A 25,514-nucleotide genomic window follows, 5' to 3' on the forward strand; every position below is an offset into this window, starting at 1 on the left:
AAAGATTAATGGGTACAAAAATAATTAAAAAGAATAAATAAAACATTGTATTTGATAGCACAACAGAGTGATGATAGGAAACAGTAACAACTACATTTTAAAATAACTAAAATAATTGTATTGTTTGGGACAAGGGATAAATGCTTGAGCAGATAAATATTTCATTTTACAATGATGTAATTATTAGGCATTGTATGCCTGTATCAAAATACCTGATGTACTTCATAAGTATATGCACCTATGTGCCCACAATAATTAAGACTTTTGGAAAATTAAAAAAAATATTTAATAATTAAAAATACATATAAAAATATTTCTTTGTTTACACTAAAACAGCTAGTAGGTAATTTAGCTACATGCCAAAGTCTCTTGGCCACTTATTCAACAGTTTAGCAAAAGATATAATTATTAATGACTAATTGCCACTGTCCTGACTGAAGATTTCTTTGGGTATCTTATTTTGTGTTCTAGTGAACACAGTTATGCAGGAAAATTAAAAGTTTTCTATTTGTTTTGTTTTGGAACATTCTGTTCACCCTTCTTCTTAATAACTTGACACTTTTTGGCAGTTTTCTTATATGATGATAACTATCTTCTATTCAAAATAGACTTTTCTTGACTTTCTGTAGTTCTCCCCAAATAGTATTTTCTTCTGTCCCAAAATTTTGCCACATTACATGTATGCCCTTACTTCACTTCCACTGCCTCCTCACATATTACGCATGTAATAAAATTTCATCTCTGCTTAAGTATCTTAATCCAAACCATTACACCTTTTCTGAGTTCCTCTGTCCCAATTTGCTCAATCTTGCCTGTGTTTCTTCCATCTAGTTCTAAATAACATGCTGTATTTCCTCCATTACCTCCAGATTTTATATATATATATGTAAATGGACTACAGATTGCTTCAGTATACTAGTGTCCACATTGTTTATTTTTGATGGAGGACTAAGAGCTGTTAGCTAAAACCCCACTGGATCAATAAATTTCCATAAAAAAAAAATTTTTTTTTGAGACACAGTCTTGCTCTGTCACCCAGGTTGGAGTGCAGTGGTGCTATCTTGGCTCACTGTAAGCTCTGCTTCCCAGGTTCACACTATTCTCCTGCCTCAGCCTCCCCAGCAGCTGGGACTACAGGCACCTGCCACCACACCCAGCTAATTTTTTGTATTTTTTATTAGAGATGGGGTTTCACCATGTTAAACAGGATGGTCTTGATCTCCTGACCTCATGATTTGCCTACCTTGGCCTCCCGAAGTGCTGAGATTACAGGCGTGAGTCACTCCACCTGGCCAACATCCAAGTATTTTTAAGTAACCATAATTAGTACACTATAGTCTTTCAATTTTTCAGGTGTGTAATCTTGCAAATTATTTGCACAGTATTTGCTGCTGATAAAAGAGAAGCCTTAATTAAACATGCTCAAACAAGTTCTCAACTCGAGGCCTTTGAAACTGTTATTTCTGTAGGCATGTGGGACAACATAAGTGAGATATGCTTCCACTTGGACCCTCATTTCACCCAGAAATTGCCTTACTTTATTCAACATCGTAATTGGAAAACCTGTACCTTAATTCTCTGTACATTTCATCTGTTAACTGGATCATATGGTAGGTCAATGTTTAGTTTTTAAAGGAGCCTCCAAACTGATCTCCACAGTGGTTGTATTTACACATTGACCAACAGTGTACAAGGGTTTCCTTTTATCCACATCCTTACCAGCATGTGTTATTGCCTATCTTTTGGATATAAGGCATTTTAACTGGGGGTGATATCTTATTGTCCTTTTGATTTGAATTTGTCTGGTTATCAATGAGGTTGAGCACCTTTTTCTATGCATGTATGCTCTCTATATATCTGCTTTTAAGTAATACCTAAAGAACAGGCACAGTGGCTCATGCCTGTAATCACAGTATTTTGGGAAGCTAACGTGAGCTGACCACATGAGGTCAGAAGTTCAAGACCAGCCGGGCCAAAATGATGAAACCTCGTTACTACTGAAAATACAAAAATTAGCTGGGCATTATGGCAGGTGTCTGCAATCTCAGCTACTCAGGAGGTTGAGGCAAGATAATCACTTGAACCCAGGAAGCGGAGGCTGCAGTGAGCTGCACCACTGCACTCCAGCCTTGTGGACAAAAAAAGATTGTCATTTAAAAAAAAAAAAAAAAAAGAAAAGTTTATTTAAATTTTGTACCAATCTTTTGATTTTTTTTTTTTTTTTTTTTTTTTTTTTGCATAGAATTGATAGAATTGTTTGAGCTCTTTATATTTTCTGGTTATTAGTTTTTCTGTCAGATGGGTAGTTTAAAAATATTTTCTCCCATTTTGTGGGTTATCTCTTCAATTTATTGATTGTATCCTTTGGTATAAAGAAGCTTTTTAACTTGGGACTCCATTTGTCCTTTTTTTTTTTTTCTATAATTGCTTGAGCTTGTGGGGTATAGCTCAAGAGCTGTTTGCCCAGACCAATATCCTAGAGAAATTCCCAAATGTTTTCTTATGCTAGTTTCATAGGTTTACTTCTTATACTTAAGGTTTTAATCCATTTTATTTTGATTTCTTCTTATGGCAAGAGATATGAGACTAGTTTTATTCGTTTGTATGTGCATATCCAGTTTCTCAGCACTACTGGTTTAAGAGACTTCATTTTCCCCAATGCATGTTTTGGCACCTTAGTTGAAAATTAGTAGGTATGAAGATTTGTTTTTCCAGTCTGCATTTTGTTCCATTGGTTTATGTGTCCATGTTTATACCAGTGCAATGGTGTTCTAGCTAGTATAATTCTGTAGCATAATTTAAAGTCAGGTAATGCTATTCCTCCAGTTTTGTTCTTTCGGCTTAGGATGTCTTTGGTTATTCTGGGTCTTTGTAGTTCCAAATAAATTTTTGGATTTTTAAGGTTTTACTCCTTTGAAAAATGTTATAGGTATTTTTACAGGGATTGCATTAACTATATTGCTTTGGGTAGTATGAAGATTTTAACAATATTAATTCTTCCAAACAATGCACATGGAATATTTTCCCATTGTTTGTGTCCTTTTCTATTTTTTTTTTTAAATCAATGTTTTGGACTTTTTATTGTAGAGATATTCTGCAACTCTGGGAAAGTTAATTCCTAGGTATCTAATTTTATGTGTGGCTATTGTAAATGGGATTACTTTTTATTTCTTTTTGACCTTGTTCATTGTTGGCATATAGAAATGCTACTGATTTTGCATGTTGATTTTGTATTCAGCAACTTTACTGAATTTGTTTACCATTTCTCATAGTTTACTTGTCAAGTGTTTAGGTTTTACTACATATAAAATCACATGATCGGAAAACAAAAATAATTTGATGTTCTTCTCTTCTCTCATTGCTCAAGCTAAAACTGACAATACTGTTTTGAATAACAGTTGTAACAGTGGACGTTCTTGTCATGTCCCGGATCTTAGAGGAAAGGCTTTCAGCTTTTCCTTATTCAGTATAATACAAGCTGTGGGTCTGTCATATATGGCTTTTATGTTGAGGTATGTTCCTTCAATCTCCAATGTCTTTGAGGGTTTTTAATCATGAAGATATTTATTTTATAAAATGCTTCTTTAGTATCAATTGAAATGATCATATGCTTTTTATTCTTTACTCTGTTGATATGATGTATCATGTTGATTGATTTGTGTATGTGGAGCTATCCTTGCATCACTGGAATAAATCCCACTTGGTCTTGACAAATGATCTTTCTAATATATTGTTGTATTTGGTTTCCTAGTGTTTTGTTGAGAATTTTTGCATCAATATCTGTTAGAGGTATTGCCCCATGGTTTTCTATTTTTGATGTGTCATCATCTGCTTTTGTGTTAGGGTAATACTAGTGTTGAGGAGTTAAGTTTGAAAGTATTTCTTTCTTCTCTATTTTTCAGAATAGTGTGAATAGAATTGGTATTAGTTCCTCATTAAATATTCAGTGAAATTTAGCAGTGAAGCTACCAGGACCCGAGCTGTTTTTACTGGAATAATTTTTTTTTATTATGCCTTCAATCACGTCATTTATTATTAGTCCATTTAGATTTCAAATTTCTTACTAAGTCAATATTGTTAACTTTGAATGTATCTAGCAATTTGTCAATTTCTTCTAGATTTTTGAATTTGACATCTACTTGCTTATACTACCCACTAATTGTCCTCTGAATTTCTACAGTATCAGTTGTAATGCTTTCTTTTATATATAGCTTGCACTATTTACTTTGCACTCTTTTTTCCTTAGTCTGACTAAAGGTTTTTCAATCTTAAACTAAAAACTTTGTATTTATCTTTTTTTATTGCTTTCTATTTTCATTTCATTTATTTCTGCTCTAATCTTTATTACTTTATTTTTTCTTCTAATTTTGGGTTGGATTTGCTATTGCTTTTCTAGTATTTCAAGATGCATCCATGTTTATTTGAAGTGTTTTCTTTTTTTTTTTATGTAGGCGTTTATAGGTATCAACTTTCCTCTGAGTACTGCTTTTGCTGTATCTCGCAGGGTTTTGGTACATTATGTTTTCATTATCATTTGTTTCAAAAAAGTTTTAAATTTTCTTCTGAATCTCTTCACTGACCCATTTGTCATTTAGAAGCATATTATTTAATGTTCACTTATTTGTATAGGTTCAAAAAATTATGTTATTAATTTCTAGTTTTATTCCATTGATGAGAAGATGATTTATATAATTTCAATTTTTTAAAATGTTTTGAGACTTGATTGGCTACCTAAAGTATGACCTATCCTTGAGAATGATCCATGTGCTGAGTAACAGGATGTATATTCTGAAGTTCTTAGATAAAATTATCTGTAAGTAACTATTAAATTTATTTGGTCTATGGTGGAGATTAATTCTGATTTTTTCTTTTTTGTTGATTTTCTATCTTAAAAATCTGTCTAATCCTAACAGTGGGGGGCTGAAGTCTCCAGCTATTATTGTATTGGACCCTATTTCTCTCTGTGGCTCTATAGGCATTACATATCTCTTTGCTCCAGTGTTGGGTTCATATATCTTTAAAATTATTATATCTTCTTGCTGAACTTACTCCTTTATCATTATTTATTATCATATAGTGAGCTTTTTGTCTCTTATAGTTTGGTCTTGAAATTTATTTTGTCTTGTAAAAGTAAAGTGATTCTTGGTCCTTTTTTTTTTCCAATGACATGAAATATATTTTTACATCACTTTATTTTCAGGCTACGTGTATTTTTATAGGCCAAGTATATTTCTTATAGGCAACTGGCCAGTGTATCTTATTTTTTCACACAATCAACCAGTCTATTTTAATTGGAGAGTTGAGTCAACTTACATTCAGCGATATTATTGATTAGTATGGACTTACCCCTGCCATTTTGTGGTTTGTTTTCTGGGGTTCTTTTGTGGTCTTTTTCTCCTTCTTTCTTTTATTGCTTTCTCTAGTGAAGATAAGTTTCTCTGGTGATATGATTTCATTTTCTGCTTTTAATTTGTTGCATTTTTTTTCTATTTTTTTGTTTGAGGTTACCATGAGACTTGCAAATGCTACCATCTTATAGCCCATTATTTTAACCTGATAACACTATTTGCATACACTAACAAGCAAAAATAAAACTAATAAAAACTCACCTTAACTCCACCTTCTACCTTTTTTACTTTTTGTTATTTCTATTTATATTTTACTCTATCTTGAAATATTGTTGTGATTATTATTTTGATTTTTTTATTTTTTAGTTTTTCTACTTAGAATAAGAGTAGTTTACACACTATAGTTAGAAAGTTATTATATTCTGTGTTTTCCTACATAACTATTTTTATGCATGAGTTTTGTACCTTCAGGTGATTACTGATTGCTGATTAACACTTCTTTCTTTCTGACTGAAGTACTACCTTTAGCTTTTCTTGTAGAATGCACCTAGTATTCATGAAATTCTATAGCTTTTGTTTCCTGAAAAAGTCTTTAAATCTTCTTTATATGTAAAAGATATTTTCACCAGCTATACTATTCTAGGGTAAAAGTGGATTCATTTGTCCTTTTTTTTCTTTCAGCACTTCAAACATGTCATGCCATTCTTTCTAGTTCTACGCAGTTTCCAGTAACAAATCTGTTGCTGGACATGTTGCAGCACCACTGTAGGTTTTTTTGTTTTGCTTTTTTTTTTTCTTCTCTGTTGCTGCTTTTAGGATCCTTTATCCTTGATCTTTAGGACTTTGATTATTAAATTCCCTGAGGTAGTCTTATTTGGGTTAAGTCGGCTTGGTGTCTATAACCTTCTTGTATTTGGATGTTGATTTCTTCCTGTAGGTTTGCAACAGTTTTCTGTTATTATTCCCTTTGCATAAACTTTCTACTCCTATCGTTTTTTCTACATCCTCTTTAAGGCCAAGAACTCCAGAGGCTACTTTCTAGATGCTGTAGGCATGCTTTATGATTTCCTATTTTTTTTTTTCTCTAACTGTATGTTTTCTGTTAGCCTGTCTTCAAGTTCACTAAGTCTTTCTTCTGTTTCATCCATTATATTAATACATCTCTGCTGTATTTTTCTGTATGCCAATTTTATTTTTTAGCTCTGGAATTTCTGCTTAATTATTTTAATACCTCGTTAATCTCACAGAATTCTGAATTTATTATCTGTGTTATCTCAAATTTCTTTGTTTCAACACTGGTCTTTGAATTCTGTCTGAAATGTCATGTATTTCTGTTCCTCCAGGATTGATCCCTGGTACCTTATTGATTTCATTTAGTGGGGCCACATTTTCCTGAATGGTATTGATGCTATTAGATGTTCTAAGGCGTCTGGGTATTGAAAAGTTAGGTATCTATCGCACTCTTTATTATCTGAGCTTATTTAGAGTCTTTTTTTTTTTTTTTTTTTTTTTTTTTTTGGAAAAGCCTTTCCAGGTATTGGAAAAGACTTGGACGTTGTGATCTAAGCTGTGCCTGCTTTAGGAAGTACCACAAGCCCCAAAACTCCATGGTTCTTCTGGAGTCGTAGAGGTACTGCCTTGACAGTCTTGGACAGAATCTGGAAGAGTTATCTGGATTACCAGGCAGACACTTTTGTTCTCTTTCCTTACTTTCTCCCAAACATACAGAGTCTCTTTCTATGTTCTGAGTCATCTAAAACTAGTTATGGAGTGACACAAGTACTCCTGTGGCCACTACCCCTGTGATTATGCTGGGTCAGAACTGAAGCCAGCACAATGCTGGGTCTCACCCAAGGCCTGCTATAACCAATCCCTGGTTACTGCCTATGTTAATTCAAGGGCGTGGGGCTCTACAATTAGCAGGTAGCAAAGGCAGGCCTTTGTTCTTCCATTTAGGGCAGTGAGGTCCCCTAGATCCCATGTGTGTCAGAAGTGCCATCTTAGAGTCAGGGCTGGATTCAAAAACCTTAGAAGTCTAGTTGGTACTCTACGATATTGAGGCGAGCTGCCACCCAAACCATAAGCTGCAGTTCTTCCCACTCTTCCCTCTACTTTCCAAAGGCAGATAATTCTTATCCCATAGTTACCACTACTACCCCTGGCCAAAACGAGTACTGCCAGACTACCACAGATGTTTTCTTAAGGCCTGACGTCTTTTAGGTTAGCTTTTGGTAAATGCTGCCTGACCTGGGATTCACCCTTCAGGGCAGTGGGCTTCTTCCTGGGAAGAAGGTCCACAAATGCCATCCAAGAGTCAAGTCTTGGAATCAGGGATTTTAAGAGCTCATTTTGTGCCTAGCCCCTGTGGCAGTGTTGGTACCTAAACTGCAAGAAGACAAAGTCCCCTTTAAGTTTCTCTCCAGTTTTGTAGAGTAGAAGTTGTTTTGCTCCATTGCCACTACGGTTGGTTATGTGCTACATTTCTCCTGAAGCCAGCAAATCTCAGAGTGTCACCAAGGCCCTTAATGTAATACCTGGGTAACACTGCTGTTTATTCAGAGCCCAAGGTTTCTTCAGTTAGCAGGCAACAAATGTTGACTGGACTGAGTCCTTTCCTTCAAGGCATCAGTTTCCCTTCTGGCCCAGGGTGTGTCAAGAAATGCCATCTGGGAGCTAAGACCAAAAATGGCAGCCTCAAAACTGTGTACGGTACCCTTAACCTGCTGTGGCTGAACAGTGTGTAGATGCAAAATAAAGTCCTTTGTACCCTTTCATGTCCTCCCCATAAGTGGAGGAAAGCAGCCTTTTTTGGAGCCATGAGCTAAGAAGCTTAGGGTTAGCACAGAGGTGATGTCAGGGCTCCCTTTTCTGCCTTGGCTGGTGCCCCTTGTTCCACTCAAGTCCACTGTTTCTGGGCCTACTTCAGCAACAGAACTTAAGAGATGCAGTGGCTTAGAATACTATTCAAGTTTACTTAGATTTCAAGAGCATTTTGGCCCTCTATGGAGAGGTTTGTGGGCACTCAAGTTCAGACCACTAGCACTGGAAATTCCCTGTAGCTAGGGATAGTTTCAATGCTCCTTCTGTGGGTGGGCATCAGCTGAGTTTGTTCTGGTTTTCTTCTCTCCTTTAATAGGACAGCACTGAGTTCACTGCCTTGAGATTGCTCTGTTCTTTCTACACCAGTGCTCACATATGCTTTCTGCCTACACAGTTGGTACCAAGGATCAGGGAGAGGTGGCCTTGGGGAATCAGGGCTGGTATTATTGTTGTTTGTTTGTTTTTTGTTTTTGTTTCAAATCTTCAGTGCCTCTTTCAGTGATACGAAGTTAAAATTAGTTACTGTGAGTGATCACCTGATTTTTGGTTCTTATGAAGGTGTGTGTTTTCTTTGTTTTTCTTTTCTGTGCAGATAATCGGTAACTTGATGTTCCTGGGGTGAGGTGGAGGGCTGCAATCAGTTAAGATTTCTATTCTACCATTTTGTTTCTTTTCTCTCCAAATTTTTATTTATTCATTGAACTTTAAATTTTGTATATGCATAGTTTTCCAATATTTTTATTTGTTCCTGCATTTTTGGGGTTTCTTTTGCATCTGAGGAGTGTTTTATAATAATTGTGTTTAATTCTATTTCAGGAAATTCACATGCATTCCTTTATGTAACTTTTAAAAAGATGTATTAGTATTCTTTATTAGTTTTATTAATATTCTTTATCTCTGTTTCCATTGAGTCTTACAAACTGGTGTAGGTTTGAAGTTTTCCTCCAATAGGCTTTTGTGCTGAAGATATTGCCTTTGAGATTACAGTTCTGTGAGTTTTAAGTAGGTCTCCTGGCTGAACTTGGTACACAATACAAACTGAATTTTATAGTCTAGTTACCAGGAGAACTAATAGTCTGGAGTTCTATCTGTATCCTGGGTAGATCTGTCTGTCTCCAAGGTCCTGGACTTCAGGCCTGGCACTAAGACAAATATTTTCTTCACAACTTGCAAACAGTGGGGTTTTCAGCACTTGTGCTGAAATGTGTGGCTATCTATGGTAGTTGGGAGAACTACTGTTATGTACAGACAGGTCCCTGGGCCTCTCATATTGCTTCATTCTTTTGCTGAGACACGCTAGAATTGAGACACAATGTTATGTCATCCAAGACTAAAATATCTAAACCTTCCTCTGGCGTCAAAATTAAGATATGTCCTGCTGTGTTTTGGAGTTACCACTCCTGCTCTGAGTCTGTGGCAGAGACTATTTACGCACTTGTTTCAAAATTCACAGTGGATCCAAAGTGAGGGTATCCATCTGTAGGACACTGCTGGACCTGATTCTCTCATGGACCCATAGTAGGCAAAATATCTCATGTATCTGCAAACAACAAAAATCAATAGTAAGATCTGTATATATTAGAGGACCTACTAAAAGTCATAACTGAACAAGAGTTTGTTAAGAATTCCCATGTGTTGTTTCTTTGGTTTTAAATTTTCCCAGACTATAGCGGGAGCTGAAATTGAGATTAAGGTAAAAAACAAAAACTATTTTTGGTGGCTTTTTTGATGTAACACTAAGAAAAATTTCTTTTGCAGGCAAAATTGCTCACAAATGCAAGTTCAGAGATGCTTGTGTCAATCTAATCAATCACCTTCCAGAATATTCTTTGGCTTAAGGACTTCAAGACTATCTAGTTGTAACTTATAATTCTCTATCGATACAGTGTAAATCTGGGACTTTGGCAGTGAAGTTGACACAGTCTCATCAGTAACTGCTGACAGATAGAAGCAGGCAAACTTGTCTGGGTTTACTGCTTAGTTCGCTGCACAGGCATAGAAACTCTGCCTACCACAGAGTGGATCTGCTCTTGAATAGAGAGAAGCAAGCCAATCCTGGTGGCACAGATAGATGAGTTCTCTTTAGGCTCCTCAGGGGAGAAAAAATAACCTGAAACCATGCCTTAAAAAGGAGAGTATCCATTTTATAAGATAACATTAGGGTCCACTGCCAAGACAAGGGTCAGCAGGCAGACTTCATTCTGTTTAGGCTCTACTGCACATGATTCTTCTGCATCTTATAAAAGACAGTTTTGTGATCAGGCTCCAGGAATACATGTGAATTTAACCCAGCCAAAGGGACCAGTCCTGAGTCTAAATTAAAGAAAACAAATGACTTGTCTGCCATAGGAATGTTTATTTGCAGTCTCAAAAATCATAATTTTTGGGCTACACCAGCATTTTACAGATCTCATAGCTGAATCCCAATTATTTTATCAAGAAATAAAGAAACTTATGTCTGTGAATGGGTGCAGAATTCTTGCGTTTTAAAGGGATACAGAATGGTGACCTCATATTTCACTATCTTGCTTTCATCATCCTCAATCTTATATTTTTAACAGCTAAAATGTTATTGTACAATGAACACGAAGGTTTGCCATTTTACTTAATATAAAAACTATTCACTCTGCACCATGTTTGACAATCAGCTATTTCTATGTGTGTGAGGGTGTATGTTTGCATAGGGGTGTGATTGATGTACAGTGGTGAGAAGCAAAAGATAAATCAAAGCCCTATGAAATCATTATGTCCTTTGAAACACTTTTAAGTTAAAACAGCTATATTGTGATTAGTAATGTTCTAAGCAGCAGTGCAAAGACATGAGAGCTTTATACATTATCTTGTAACTCTCCATAAATAAATAGCATGGGGCTGTTCCAATGTGATTTTATTTCTGATATTTTCACCTTTTTTTCTTAAGTTGACGCTGTCTTTTCTGAGTTTTCTTACTTAACTTTTAGTTGTTTTTCCCAATGTTTTCTCCTCTTCACAAAGTGTCCACCCTGTAAGCATATGACTTTAATCTCACCACTCCTACCTCCTTCCAGTGATACATATGTGGTAAAATTTCATCTCTGCCTAAGTGTCTTTATACAAAACATGACACCATTTCTTAGGTCCTCTGTCCCAGCTCACCCGTGATTTCCCGTGTTTCTTCCTTCTAGCTCTGAACAATATATTGTATTTCTTCCATTACTGCCAATCTGATATAGAAAAAAACTAATAAATAAGTCAAAAACAACCTCTGTGTACCGTCTCTTAAGTTGTTTAATTTTTGTAACTGCAGACTGAGAGCTGTTAGCTCAAATTTTACTGGCACAGAGACAAAATTTTGCACATCCAGCTATTTTTAAATGAGCTTCAATGAGTAGAGTGTAGATATTAGATTTTCTTGGTGTACAAATTCATAAACTTTGCTCAGCATTTGTTGAATATTAAATAAATGCTTTTATTGTATGATGCTAAGCCAGAATTGAAAGTAGAGCTTTTAAAACTTAATTTCTGGGAGAGTTTTGAAGCACCATCACAGAGACATACTTCTTAAACTCTTATCCAGAAATAACCTTACTTAAGTCAGTTTTACTGAACTGAAAAATCTGCACCTTAATACTGTATACAATCTTAATTTGTGAGGGTCTTTATTACACAAAATTTCACAATAAAGACTACTGTGTGGTACTTACAGTCATAATGAAATTGTTTTTCTTTACTACTTCTCATATTATTTATTCTTCAAGAATCATTCTATCTGTGATAGCTAACAGGTGCATTACCACATTCAAATATTCACATATCATGTTATTTTTAAAAGCCAAAATGATACCTTTTCAGCATTTATAATTTTCTTGGTTATTTTAACCACCCCCCCCCAGCTTTATTCAGGAGCTATTAAACATTGATAAGACAGAGTATTGTTGCTATATGCTTTCAAGTGCAATTTCTCTTGAAATTTTCTCACCTAGAGTTTCCATGGTAAGTTGCTGAGAGGTATCACCTAGACATTTAAGTGCATTATTGGATACACTCCACTGAAGAGTTGTCTTTCCCTTCTCCCCATCTTTATCATGGTTCCTGCTACAGGAAGGAGAAAGAGAGAAGAAAACACAATAAAGATACAAAGAGAAAAACTCATGATACCAAGACTTGCTGTGAGAGCTGCGCTTCTCAATTCTCCCTCAGGAGTTCTCTTCTCCTAGATCAGAAGGGACCCATCATAGAATCTTTGTGTTCCATGTCATTATTGGGAAATTCTAAGCAATGAGTTAGCAGAACAAGGACTATGGGTGGGCTGTCTGCTAACAGTTTGTTAGTCAAGTTTGAGTTAGAAGGAACATCAGAAGACTAAACTGGGCTATGATGACGGCCACAGAGCGTTGGAACCTTCTGCCACAAAAACATGAGTAGGACTTATGCCTTAAGATCTCAGATGCCAAAACAAGGCTGACCTGGTGAGTCTCAGGATGAGAAAAATTATGGACCATGGGATGCCAGAGCACTATTCCTTGTGAGGCACAGGAGGGCACTGTGTGGGACTGGCTCAACTCACTTTTCTTCCTTCTGCTCAAGAAGAAAAAAAAAAAAAAAAAAAAAAGGAAGAAGTTTAAAGATGAAGACAAGGGAGAACACCTGGATTAAGTTAGAAGGCGTAGTGCCTTGGTCACAGCCAAAACCAAAGTTAGCCCAGTGGAACTTGCTGTGCTCCAGGCTTCTGGCCACCAGCCTGTCCCTGGTCCATTGGTGTTCCCAAGAAGTCAATATCCTGACCTTCTAAAGCACAGTAAGGAAGTAGAATCCCTATCTTTATAGTCAGGTCCAGCCCAAGTATGACCAGATATCAATATGAAGCTTTTATCTTCAGACTTTTCTTTCAGAGTAGCGCTAAGGCGCTATTGTTGAGGTGGTTGTTCTGAGAATGAGCAACAGAGTAGCTAGCTCACTGGCCCTTTGAGGATGTAGCAGCTTCTACTAAGTTAATCAAGATAATGCCTAGAACAGAGATGGGTAAGTGATGACCTGAAATTTATTCAAGAGGGAAGAAAGCTTCAAGGACAGTAGCCCTGACCCTCTGAGAATTCCTGAAAGCTTGGAATTTTGGCAGCCAAGCAGAAATGGGTCTAATCAGTTCCAGGACAGGACACAGCATGTCCTGAGCAATGCTAAATCTTAAATGCTTGTGGTCTACCCACTATTCCACAACCTCTTCTACAGGCCAAAGCAGAAAGGTAACCTGCTTCTTTGTTTTGACTGTGCTCTTCTCCGGCTTCTCAGGCCAACCTTGACAGACAGTTTCAGGCATAGGTCAGGTTACAGAATCATTTCCACATAGAAGTCCTTACCCTATATCCACCAGACTGGGGCCTACAGGAGCAAGCATTACTGGCTATTGAATACACAAAAAGGCTGCATATATCTTTGGCTTTCACTCCCTGCATGCGTTGAATCCCTTCAGCCTTTAGGATTCATAAAAGCGAGATCCTACAGTTTTCGTGTCCTGGGTTCTTAAAGTTGCTCCATCTTTCTTCCAGCTGTGAAATGGTCCCTCTGCCAAAAGAATGTTCTAACAAATTTTTTCTTCCACCACCATCCTTGCACGTGTAAAACTTTATTCTGCCTGTCAGTCCTAAAATCTGACTTTACTACCAAAGGCTCTTTTGTCTATAAAGACTTCTTAATGTGTATCTTCCTGCAATATCAGACACTGGCCATTCTTACCCTTGCCTTAAGATGCAAATTAAAGACTGTTGTGTCAGCTTTTCCTGATACAGCTTTAATCTCCACATGAGCAGGCCTGCTTTTTCAATGAATGACATTTTCTCCAGACCATAGGGAATTACCAGGTGAACAAACCTCCCTTTGCTTCTGTGACCTATCTCACAAACTGTGTTTGTAATCAAGAGCTCATGATGCTAAATTAAATTTCTTGTCTTGTACTTGTCTTTAGGGATCTCAGAGAATGGTAAACCACTTTCTGTAATTATGGAGTTCTTTAAAAAGAAAGAAATACAAAATGAAACAAAAGAAACAAGGACACATCTTAGAATACTCTTTTTTAGCATATATGGGCAGGAATTAGACAACAAATGACTTCAGAAGTCTTGCTGCCCATCTGGGTCCACTGCTTGGGTCCACTCAGGTTATACTCTCAGTCTTGCTGCAGTGACTTCATGTCCTATGAAAGCCTGACCCATGACCACTCTGCTCTGAGGTCTTGAGCTGCTTTCAAAAAAAAAAAAAAAAAAAGACATTCTGGTGGAATAAATATTAAATGTTATGCCTACCAAATACGTTGACCTGGAGTTTGACTGTACACACCTATGACCAAAAAAGGCTAGAAGGGTCATGAGTCTGGGTGTCTGGGTTTTCTACTCTCAGACCAAACAACCCTAATCTTACAGAATTTGTTCAGAAGCAGCGAGGCCTAGCTGTATGATTCAAGTGAGTATATAATAAGAGAAGTTGGGGACTCTAGAGAAGGGAATGGTGGAGGCATATTATCCCTTTGCAGGCAGCAGGTTATTTTGGGGTGGTTGCCAGCATCCTTCCAGGATGCCCACCAAGCTGGGCAATTGAACAAGGCAGAACCAGCAGATCTGTTGTCTATTTCATAAAGGCTATACCTGGATAGAAAAGAGAGGCAAGGTCTGAAAAGAGACTTGTCCAGATAATATCTTGGTCATCTGCGGTAGAAAGCTGCTGGGGCAAATGTCAAAGGTACGTGTAGGACCCTGTCACAGTGGCTACCTACCAGGTCTTCATTCCTATAAACATAATACTTTTCAATACAGTCATGTGCCAAATGACTAAGTTCAATGATTGGAATATATACAATGGTGGTCTCATAAGATTATAATGCAACTGAAAAATTCCTATTGTTTAGTGATGCCATAGCGGCTCTGAGGTAGCATAGCATCCCTCAAGTTTTTGTGGTGACACTGGTGTAAACAACCGATTGCACTGCCAATTGTGTGAGTCTAGCACACATATTACATACATACCATATATAATTCTTGATAATGATAACAACCATCCATGTACTGGTATGTACTCTACTGACTATACTGTATTTTCACTATTATTTAGCATATGCTCCTACTCTTTACAAAAAACAACAACAACAACAACAACAACAAAAAACTAAGTATAAGACATAATAGGAGATATTCCAGAACAGAAAATATTTCAGTAGGAGGCATTGTTAACATAGGAGGTGACCCCTCCATGTGTGTTACTGCCCTGTAGACATTCAGTGGAACAAGATGTGGAGGGAGTGATGATAATATTGAAGACCCTGTCTCTGCATAATACTAGGCTAATGTGTGTGCTCGTGCTTTACATTTTTAAAAATGATTTAAATGGAAAAAATTAAGTAACCATTATAAGAGCAGATATAAGCTCATATTATTGAATATAAAATTAATGTTTATTCATCTGTACAACATATTTGTTTTAACCTACATTTCATTTAAAGAGGGTCAAGGCTGGGCATGGTGGCTCACGCCCACAGTCCCAGCAGTTTGGGAGGTTGAGTTGAGGAATGCTTGTGCATAGGTGTTCAAGAACACTTTGGGAACCAGGACGGGGTCCTATTACTACAAAAAATACAATAATTAGCCAATATGTGACTGTAATTCCAGCTACTCAGGAGGCTGAACCTGGTAGTTGAGGCTGCAGTGGGCTATGACTGCATCTCTGTACTGCAGCTTGGTTGACAAAGTGAGACTCTACCTTAAAAACAAAACAAAAACACCCTGAATAAAACTGTTAAAAAGGAAAAATAGGGGGGCATGCCCAAGATGGCCAAATAGGAACAGCACCAGCCTCCAGCTCCCGGCGTGAGCGACACAGAAGACAGGTGATTTCTGCCTTTTCAACTGAGGTGCAGACCGACACCTCACACCTCACAGGGCAGGGTACACCCCTGAGACGAAGCTTCCAGAGCAAGAATCAGACAGCAACACTTGCTGTTCAGCAACATTCTATCTTCTGCAGCCTCCGCTGCTGACACCTAGGCAAACAGGGTATGGAGTGGACCTCAAGCAAATTCCAACAGACCTAGAGCTGAGGGTCCTGACTGTTAGAAGGAAAACTAACAAATAGAAAGGACACCCACACCAAAACCCCATCACTATGTCACCATCATCAAAGACCAAAGGCAGACAAAACCACAAAGATGGGGAAAAAGCAGTGAAGAAAAGCTGAAAATTCAAAAAGTCAGAGTGCATCTCCCCCTCAAAGGAACACAGCTCGTCACCAGCAACGGAACAAAGCTGGATGAGGAATGACTTTGATGAGTTGAGAGAAGAAGGGTTCAGTTGATCAAACTTCTCAGAGCTAAAGGGGGAACTACGTAACCAAGGCAAAGAAACTAAAAACTTTGAAAACAGAATGGATGAATGGATAACTAGAATAATCGATGCAGAGAAGACCTTAAAAGAACTGATAGAGATGAAAACCATAACACGAGAACTACGTGACAAATACACAAGCTTCAGGAACTGACTTGATCAACTGGAAGAAAGAGTATCAGTGATTGAAGATCAAATGAATGAAATGAAGCAAGAAGAGAATTGTAGAGAAAAAAGAGTAAAAAACAATGAACAAAGCCTCCAAGAAATATGGGATTATGTGAAAAGACCAAATCTACATCTGATTGGTGTGCCTGAAAGTGATGGGGAAAATGGAACCAAGTTGGAAAACACTCTGCAGGATATCATCCAGGAGAACTTCCCCAACCTAGTAAAGCACACCAACATTCAAATTCAGGAAATACAGAGAACGCCACAAAGATACTCCTCAAGAAAAGCAACTTGAAGACACAAAATTGTCAGATTCAACAAAGTTTAAATGGAGGAAAAAATCTTAAGGGCAGCCAGAGAGAAAGGTCGGGTTACCCACAAAGGGAAGCCCATCAGACTAACAGCAGATCTCTCAGCAGAAACTCTCCACGTCAGAAGAGAGTGCGGGCCAATATTCAACATTCTTAAAGAAAAGAATTTTCAATCCAGAATTTCATATCCAGCCAAACTAAGTTTCATAAGTGAAAGAGAAATAAAATCCTTTACAGACAAGCAAATGCTTAGAGATTTTGTCACCACCAGGCCTGCTCTACAAGAGATCCTGAAGGAAGCACTAAACATGGAAAGGAACAACAGGTACCAGCCATTGCCAAAACAAGTCAAAATGTAAAGTCCATTGACACTAGGAAGAAACTACATCAATAAGCGAGCAAAATAACCAGCTAATATCATAATCACGGGATCAAGTTCACACATAACAATTTAACCTTAATGGACTAAATGGTCCAATTAAAAGACACAGACTGGCAAATTCGATAAAGAGTCAAGACCCATCAGTCTGCTGTATTCAGGAGACCCATCTCACATGCAGAGACACACATAGGCTCAAAATAAAGGGATGGAGGAAGATCTACCAAGCAAATGGAAAACAAACAAGAGCAGGAGTTGCAATCCTAAAACAGACTTTAAACCATGAAAGATAAAAAGAGACAAAGAAGGCCATTACATAATGGTAAAGAGATCAATTCACCAGGAAGAGCTAACTATCCTAAATATATATACAACCAATACAGGAGCACCCAGATTCATAAAGCAAGTCCTTGATGACTTACAAAGACACTTAGATTCCCATACAATAATAATGGGAGACTTTAACACCCCACTGTCAACAATAGACAGATAAATGAGACAGAAAGTTAACAAGGAGATCCGGGAATTGAACTCAGCTCTGCACCAAGCAGAACTAATAGACATCTACAGAACTCTCCACCACAAATCAATAGAACATACATTCTTCTCAGCACCACATCGCACTTACTCCAAAATTGATCACATAGTGGGAAGTAAACCACTCCTCAGCAAATATAAAAGAACAGAAATTATATCAAACTGTTTCTCAGACCACAGTGCAATCAAACTAGAACTCAGGTCTAAGAAACTCAATCAAAACCGCTCAACTACATGGAAACAAAAAATCTGTTCCTGAATGACTACTGGGTACATAATGAAATGAAGGCAGAAATAAAGATGTTCTTTGAAACCAATGAGAACAAAGATACAACATACCAGAATCTCTGGGACACATTTAAAGCAGTGTGTAGAGGGAAATTTATAGCACTAAATGCCCACAAGAGAAAGCAGGAAAGATCTAAAATTGACACCCTAACATCACAATTAAAAGAACTAGAGAAGCAAGAGCAAACACATTCAAAAGCTAGCAGAAGGCAAGAAATACGAAGATCAGAACAGAACTGAAGGAGATAGAGACACAAAAAACCCTCCAAAAAATCAATGAATCCAGGAGCTGATTTTTTGAAGAGATCAACAAAATTGATAGACTGCTAGCAAGACTAATAAAGAAGCAAAGAGAGAATAATCAAATAGACACAATAAAAAATGATAAAGGGATTATCACTACCGACCCCACAGAAATACAAACTACCATCAGAGAATAAACACCTCTACGCAAATAAACTAGAAAGCCTAGAAGAGATGGATAATTTCCTGCACACTTACACTCTCCCAAGATCAAACCAGGAAGAAGTTGAATCCCTGAATAGACCAATAGCAGGCTCTGAAATTGAGGCAATAATTAATAGCCTATCAATCAAAAAAAGTCCAGGACGAGACGGATCACAGCCGCATTCTACCAGAGGTGCAAGGAGGAGTTAGTACCATTCTTTCTGAAACTATTCCAATCAACAGAAAAACAGGGAATCCTCCCTAACTCATTTTATGAGGCCAACATCATCCTGATACCAAAGCTGACAGAGATACAACAAAAAAGGCGAATTTTAGACCAATATCGCTGATGAACATCGATGCAAAACCCTCAATAAAGTACTGGCAAACCGAATCCAGCAGCACATCAAAAAGCTTATCCACCATGATCAAGTGGGCTTCATCCCTGGGATGCAAGGCTGGTTCAACATATGCAAATCAATAAACATAATCCAGCATATAAACAGAACCAAAGACAAAAACCACATGATTATATCAATAGATGCAGAAAAGGCCTTTGACAAAATTCAATAGCCATTCATACTAAAAACTCCCAATAAATTCGGTATTGACAGAACGTATCTCAAAATAATAAGAGCTATTTATGACAAACCCACAGCCAATATCATACTGAATGGGCAAAAACTGGAAGCATTCCCTGTGAAAACTGGCACAAGACAGGGATGCTCTCTCTCACCACTCCTATTCAACATAGTGCTGGAAGTTTTGGCTAGGGCAATCAAGCAAGAGAAAGAAATAAAGGGTATTCAGTTAGGAAAAGAAGAAGTCAAATTGTCCCTGTTTGCAGATGACATGATTGTATATTTAGAAAACCCCATTGTCTCAGTCCAAAATCTCCTTAAGCTGATAAGCAACTTCAGCAAAGTCTCAGGATACAAAATCAATGTGCAAAAATCAAAAGCATTCTTATACACCAGTAACAGACAGAGAGCCAAATCAGGAATGAACTTCCATTCACAATTGCTTCAAAGAGAATAAAATACCTAGGAATCCAATTTACAAGGGATGCAAAGGACCTCTTCAAGGATAACTACAAACCCCTGCTCAGTGAAATAAAAGAGGACACAAGCAAATGGAAGAACATATCATGCTCATGGATAGGAAGAATCAACATTGTGAAAGTGGCCATACTGCCCAAGGTAATTTCTAGATTCAATGCCATCCTCAATAAGCTACCAATGACTTTCTTGACAGAATTGGAAAAAACTGCTTTAAAGTTCATATGGAACTAAAAAAGACCCCACATTGCCAAGACAATCCTAAGTCAAAAGAACAAAGCTGGAGGCATCGCGTTACCTGATTTCAAACTACACTACAAGGCTACAGTAACCAAGACAGCATGGTACTGGTACCAAAACAGAGATGTAGACCAATGGAACAGAACAGAGTCCTCAGACATAATACCACACATCTACAGCCATCTGATCTTTGACAAACCTGACAAAAAGAAGAAATAAGGAAAGGATTCCCTATTTAATAAATGGTGCTGGGAAAATTGGCTAGCCATAAGTGAAAGCTGAAACTGCATCCTTTCCTTACTCCTTATACGAAAATTAATTCAAGATGGATTGGAGACTTAAATGTTGGACCTAAAACCATAAAAACCCTAGAAGAAACACTAGGTAATGTCATTCAGGACACAGGCATGGGCAAGGACTTCATGTCTAAAACACCAAAAGCAATGGCAACAAAAACGAAAATTGATAAATGGGATCTAATTAAACTAAAGAGCTTCTGCACAGCAAAAGAAACTACCATCAAAATGAACAGGCAATCTACAGAATGGGAGAAAATTTTTGCAATCTACTCATCTGACAAAAGGCTAATATCCAGAACCTATAAAGAACCCAATCAAATTTACAAGAAAAAATAAAAACAACCCCATCAAAAAGCGGGCAAAGGATATGAACAGACACTTCTCAAAAGACATTCATATAGCCAACAGACACATGAAAAAATGCTCATCATCACTCACCATCAGAGAAATGCAGATCAAAACCACAATGAGATACCATCTCACACCAGTTAGAATGGCAATCATTAAAAAAAAAAAAAAATCAGGAAACAACAGGTGCTGGAGAGGACGTGGAGAAACAGGAACACTTTTACACTGTTGGTGGGAATGTAACTAGTTCAACTATTGTGGAAAACAGTGTGGCGATTCCTCAAGGATCTAGAACTAGAAACACCATTTGACCCAGCCATCCCATTGGTGGGGATATAACCAAAGGATTATAAGTCATGCTGCTATAAAGACATATGCACACATATGTTTATTGTGGCACTATTCACAATAGCAATGACTTGGAATCAACCCAAATGTCCATCAATGACAGACTGGACTAAAAAAATACAAAAAAACTAGCCGGGCGAGGTGGCGGGCGCCTGTAGTCCCAGCTACTCGGGAGGCTGAGGCAGGAGAATGGCGGGAACCCGGGAGGCGGAGCGCTTGCAGTGAGCTGAGATCTGGCCACTGCGCTCCAGCCTGGGCGACAGAGCGAGACTCCGCCTCAGAAAAAAAAAAAAAAAAGAAAGAAAATGTGGCACATATACACCACGGAATACTATGCAGCCAAAAAAAGGATGAGTTCGTGTCCTTTGTAGGGACATAGATGCAGCTGGAAGCCATCATTCTCAGCAAACTATCACAAGAACAAAAAACCTAATACTGCATGTTCTCACTCATAGGTGGGAACTGAACAATGAGATCACTTGGACACAGAAAGGGGATCATCACACACCGGGTCCTATTGTGTGGAGAGAAGGGGAGGGATAGCATTAGGAGATATACCTAATGTAAATGACGAGTTAATGGGTGCAGCACACCAACATGGCCCATGTATATATATGTAACAAACCTGCATGTTGTGCACATGTACCCTAGAACTTAAAGTATAATAAAAAGAGAAAAGAAAAAAATACAATTTAAAAAATCTAAACTTGAAACAAAAATTAAAAGTTTGTAAAGTAAAATGTTACTGTAGCAGAGGTTATTTTACTATTAAAGAAAGGGAGTTTTTATAAATTTATATAGTCTAATCATATAATATAATGTCATAGTAGTTTACAGTAATGTCTTTTGCCTTTATATTAATTTGCCACTCACTGACTCATCCAGAACAATTGTCAGTCATAAAATCTGCATTTTAGGACGTGCATTTAAATATGTTCTCTACACAGTTATACGACATTATACCACTTCCAAAATATTTTTACTGTACCTTTTCAGTATTTACGTATGTTTAGATAATAAATACCACCGTGTTATAACTGCCTATAATATTTAGTATAGTAACCTGCTATGTAAGTTTATAGTCTACAGATCTATACCATATATCGTGGTATACCACGTAGTGTAAGCTATCCTGTCTTGTTTGTGAATGTTCACTCTAAAATGTTCAGCTAATTAAAGAATTGCTCCACAATGTATTCAAGTCATTAATTGATGCTTGAGTGTATTTTTAACTAGCATGAATTGGGAGAAACAACAAAAGTGAGAGAATTTTGTCTTACTTCCTCCCTTAGCACATATACTAGCTGTAAATTCAGGGAAGTTAATTTGTCATGTTATCCTTTCTGTGATCATTTCTCACTGATGTAGTAAAAAGAAATAAAGAATATGGAAGGACCTAGCAAAGGAACATGATGCAACCACACTTGAAATAAAGTATCAACAGATGTGGCTCCTCCTCCAGCAGCATAGGATAAAACATGTTGCCTTGTCTTCTTTGACAGAAACATGAATTTAATATTGACCAGCTGTAGTCAGTGGTCAGTCATGAATACTAGCACTACTTTTAGACACTCATCCACTTTGTATTTATTTTGGAAATAATTTACATTTTGCACTTATATGGCATATGCAATTCCACAGCTATGCTTGGTACTTACTGAATTTGTTGCAAATCTTATTGAAAAGGAAATGGTGATAACATGCACTAGCTCAAGTATAGGGTTGAGTTGCTTTATTCTGCTCGTGTTTTTACTACATTATTTCCAATCTCTTCCTGTGCTCTTGACTTTGAAGGCAGTAGAGTCATTCTTTTGGAAATTGTACTCCTTGATTAAAAAAAAAAAAATTAGGACGCAGAATATTGCCATGTAACATGGATTTCTTGAGTTATACTGTGTTCCCTAGTTTATCCTTTTTCTTAACTCCATCAAGTTTCTAATATTAGATATCTGCCTCTCTACCAAGTGGAGCATTAGAATCTCAAAAGCTTCTCTAGGCCACAGGTTATATATCATTGGACTCTATCGACCTCCTCTGAGTACAGAGTTAAAGGCTGTTATGAAATAGATAATAGTTTAGGTACTACCATAGTACTCAGTTCAATGTGATATTTGTGGACATTTAGAAAACAAAAAGTTATGATACAAAAAATGTCAGAATTATTGTTTCTGACTCACAGGCTCATTCAGTCTTCCCTTTACATAACTATGGTGGTATCTGCAAAGAAAAAATGCTGAAACTCTGGGAGACATATGGTTGTAGGATCTCATGTTAAATATGCTTAGAAGGGCCGAGCGCGGTGGCTCAAGCCTGTAATCCCAGCACTTTGGGAGGCCGAGATGGGCGGATCACGAGGTCTGGAGATCGAGACCATCCTGGCTGACACGTCGAAACTCCGTCTCTACTAAACAAAAATACAAAAAACTAGCTGGGCAACGTGGCGGGCGCCTGTAGTCCCAGCTACTGGGGACGCTGAGGCAGGAGAATGGCATAAGCCCGGGAGGCGGAGCTTGCAGTGAGCTGAGATCCGGCCACTGTACTCCAGCCTGGGCAGCAGAGTGAGACTCCGTCTCAAAAAAAAAAAAAAAAAAGTGCTTAGAAGAGTCTAGCCAATGTATAGCACAGTTCATGGATCTAACTCTACTTGTTATGCAAATAGTATGGAAATAAGTTCTTTGTCCAGATTGGTATCTTATGCATTTTTGAGCAGTGTCACTGTAGAGCCCTGAGAAATTCACATGGTAAAGGGTGAGTAAGGCCAGATAACACGTTACTAAATACTAAAATATGTCTCTCTGGCCTAGTGTCATGCCTGGAACCATTCACAGCACCTAAAAGAAAAAAGCCAGATTTGGGCTGTGTATTGTTTTTCACCAGTGTCCTGCTCATTCCCTTTCATTTTATAACCATTCTGAACATATTCTGGCCTTTGTCCCTAAAAAATGTCAGATAATTGCAGACTATGTCCTCCTGCTTGTGCTCTAGCAGAGTGTGGCCATCATTCACACTTTAAACTCTGCTGTTTTAATAGAACTGTGTATGGGATGTCTGCACTGAAACTTCTTTACTACATGCCACAGAGGGCACTTTCACAGAATTGTCCACATGCTCAGTGTAGTGAGTATGAGTGGATTATTTTAATCCACGCCTCTGGGTCATTTGGAAAATTGACATTTTCTGTTTGGTTTCGGCACCAAAGTCTCTTTACATGGCTGCAATTTTGATGTGAGTCTTTGCCAAGATGCTCAGCACCTCATTCCAATGCTTCTTTATGTGTTGTACGTGTGCACATGTGACTCATACACAGCGGTAGTAAGAACCAAAAAACAAAATGAAACCCCATGAAATCGATGTGGACTTTGAAACTACTGCAGCATTACTGCATTAATGTGATTAGTAGCACACCAAGAAGCAGTACAAATAGGTAAAAGCTCTATTCAACTCTGTTGTAACTACTTAAAGCTCCATATGTAAATGAAAGGGCATAGCAATGCTTTAATATAGTATTATTATGGTCACTTAAATTTGAATTTAATGAAAATGTTTATGTTACAATTTTTTTTTTAGTGATTTATAAACATAAAAAAAATCTTACTTCTTTGATTGTATAAAAACAGCTGGATGGTGGCTGGCTACACACCAAAATTTCTCAACCCCTTGTCTGACGAATCAATAAATACATAACTATATTTTGATAAATATCTGTTTCACATTTTGGTATTTCTTTTGCCTCTGTACTTTGTGCTTTAGTTGTTAAAAGTCTTATAAAACAACAAAGTAGGTTTGTCTTTGTGTGTTTTTTTGGAAATTTCTCTTTATCCTCTTCCCTTAATAACTAAACCTTGTTTGTCCTCCAGTTTTCCAGATGATGATAATCACCTGATGTCAATATAAATGTTTTGTCTTTCAATATTTTATCTCATATAATCTTTCCTTATCTCTATAACTTTCACATCTGTTAAGGATATGGCCTTAATATGCTACAACTATTTCCTCTAATTATGTACATATAGTAAATTCCAACATATAGTAAACTGTATGCATTGCCATCTGGTCCACAATTACTTTTTATATGTTCCTGTGTCCCAGCACTGCCCTCATGCCTGTATTCTCGTCTTCAGTAATATGCTGTGCTTCCTCCATTACTGCCAACATGTGACGTATAAATAACTAATACACAAATAAGCCAGTGATGTTTACTCGTCACCAAATTATTTATTTTTCACTGCAGACTAAATGCTGTTAGCCATAACCCTTCTAGAAGCAAAGTCATTATTTTATATATCCAGTTATATTTAAAGGAAGTCAAACAGATTTTAGCCATCATATTGTTTTGGTTTGAAACCCTGCAAAACTAAATAGGTTTGTCTATTTAAACCTCCATATATAAATGAAAGGGCACAGAAATGCTTTAATATAATATATAATATGCTCAACACGTGTTTCAGATAAAGTAGAACCTTTGGCTGTGCAACCCCAAGTCCAGCACTGAAATTGGAACTTTGGGATGTAAATTCCTATTTAGCACTTGAATGATAATTCCTGCACCTCAACCCTCTTCAGTTTCATACTGTG

The 25,514-nt window shown here is 37.3% G+C and overlaps 1 long non-coding RNA gene across 14 annotated transcripts in view; it reads right to left on the reverse strand.

Annotated features, from left to right (window-relative positions):
- Positions 1 to 25,514, reverse strand: part of LOC141409549 (uncharacterized) — an 84,408-nt gene that overhangs the window by 23,778 nt on the left and 35,116 nt on the right. For 2 of the 14 annotated variants that reach the window (XR_012430511.1, XR_012430502.1), the window contains exons 2-3: positions 12,614 to 12,725; positions 12,127 to 12,242 (exon numbers count right to left, since the gene is read on the reverse strand). The exons of 7 other annotated variants lie outside the window; for them this stretch is intronic. This is a non-coding gene — a long non-coding RNA (uncharacterized lncRNA). 5 more of the 14 variants (XR_012430504.1, XR_012430508.1, XR_012430514.1 and 2 more) reach the window with 4 other exon arrangements.

This window comes from Macaca fascicularis, chromosome Y, assembly GCF_037993035.2.
Source record: "Macaca fascicularis isolate 582-1 chromosome Y, T2T-MFA8v1.1".
NCBI lineage: Eukaryota > Metazoa > Chordata > Mammalia > Primates > Cercopithecidae > Macaca > Macaca fascicularis.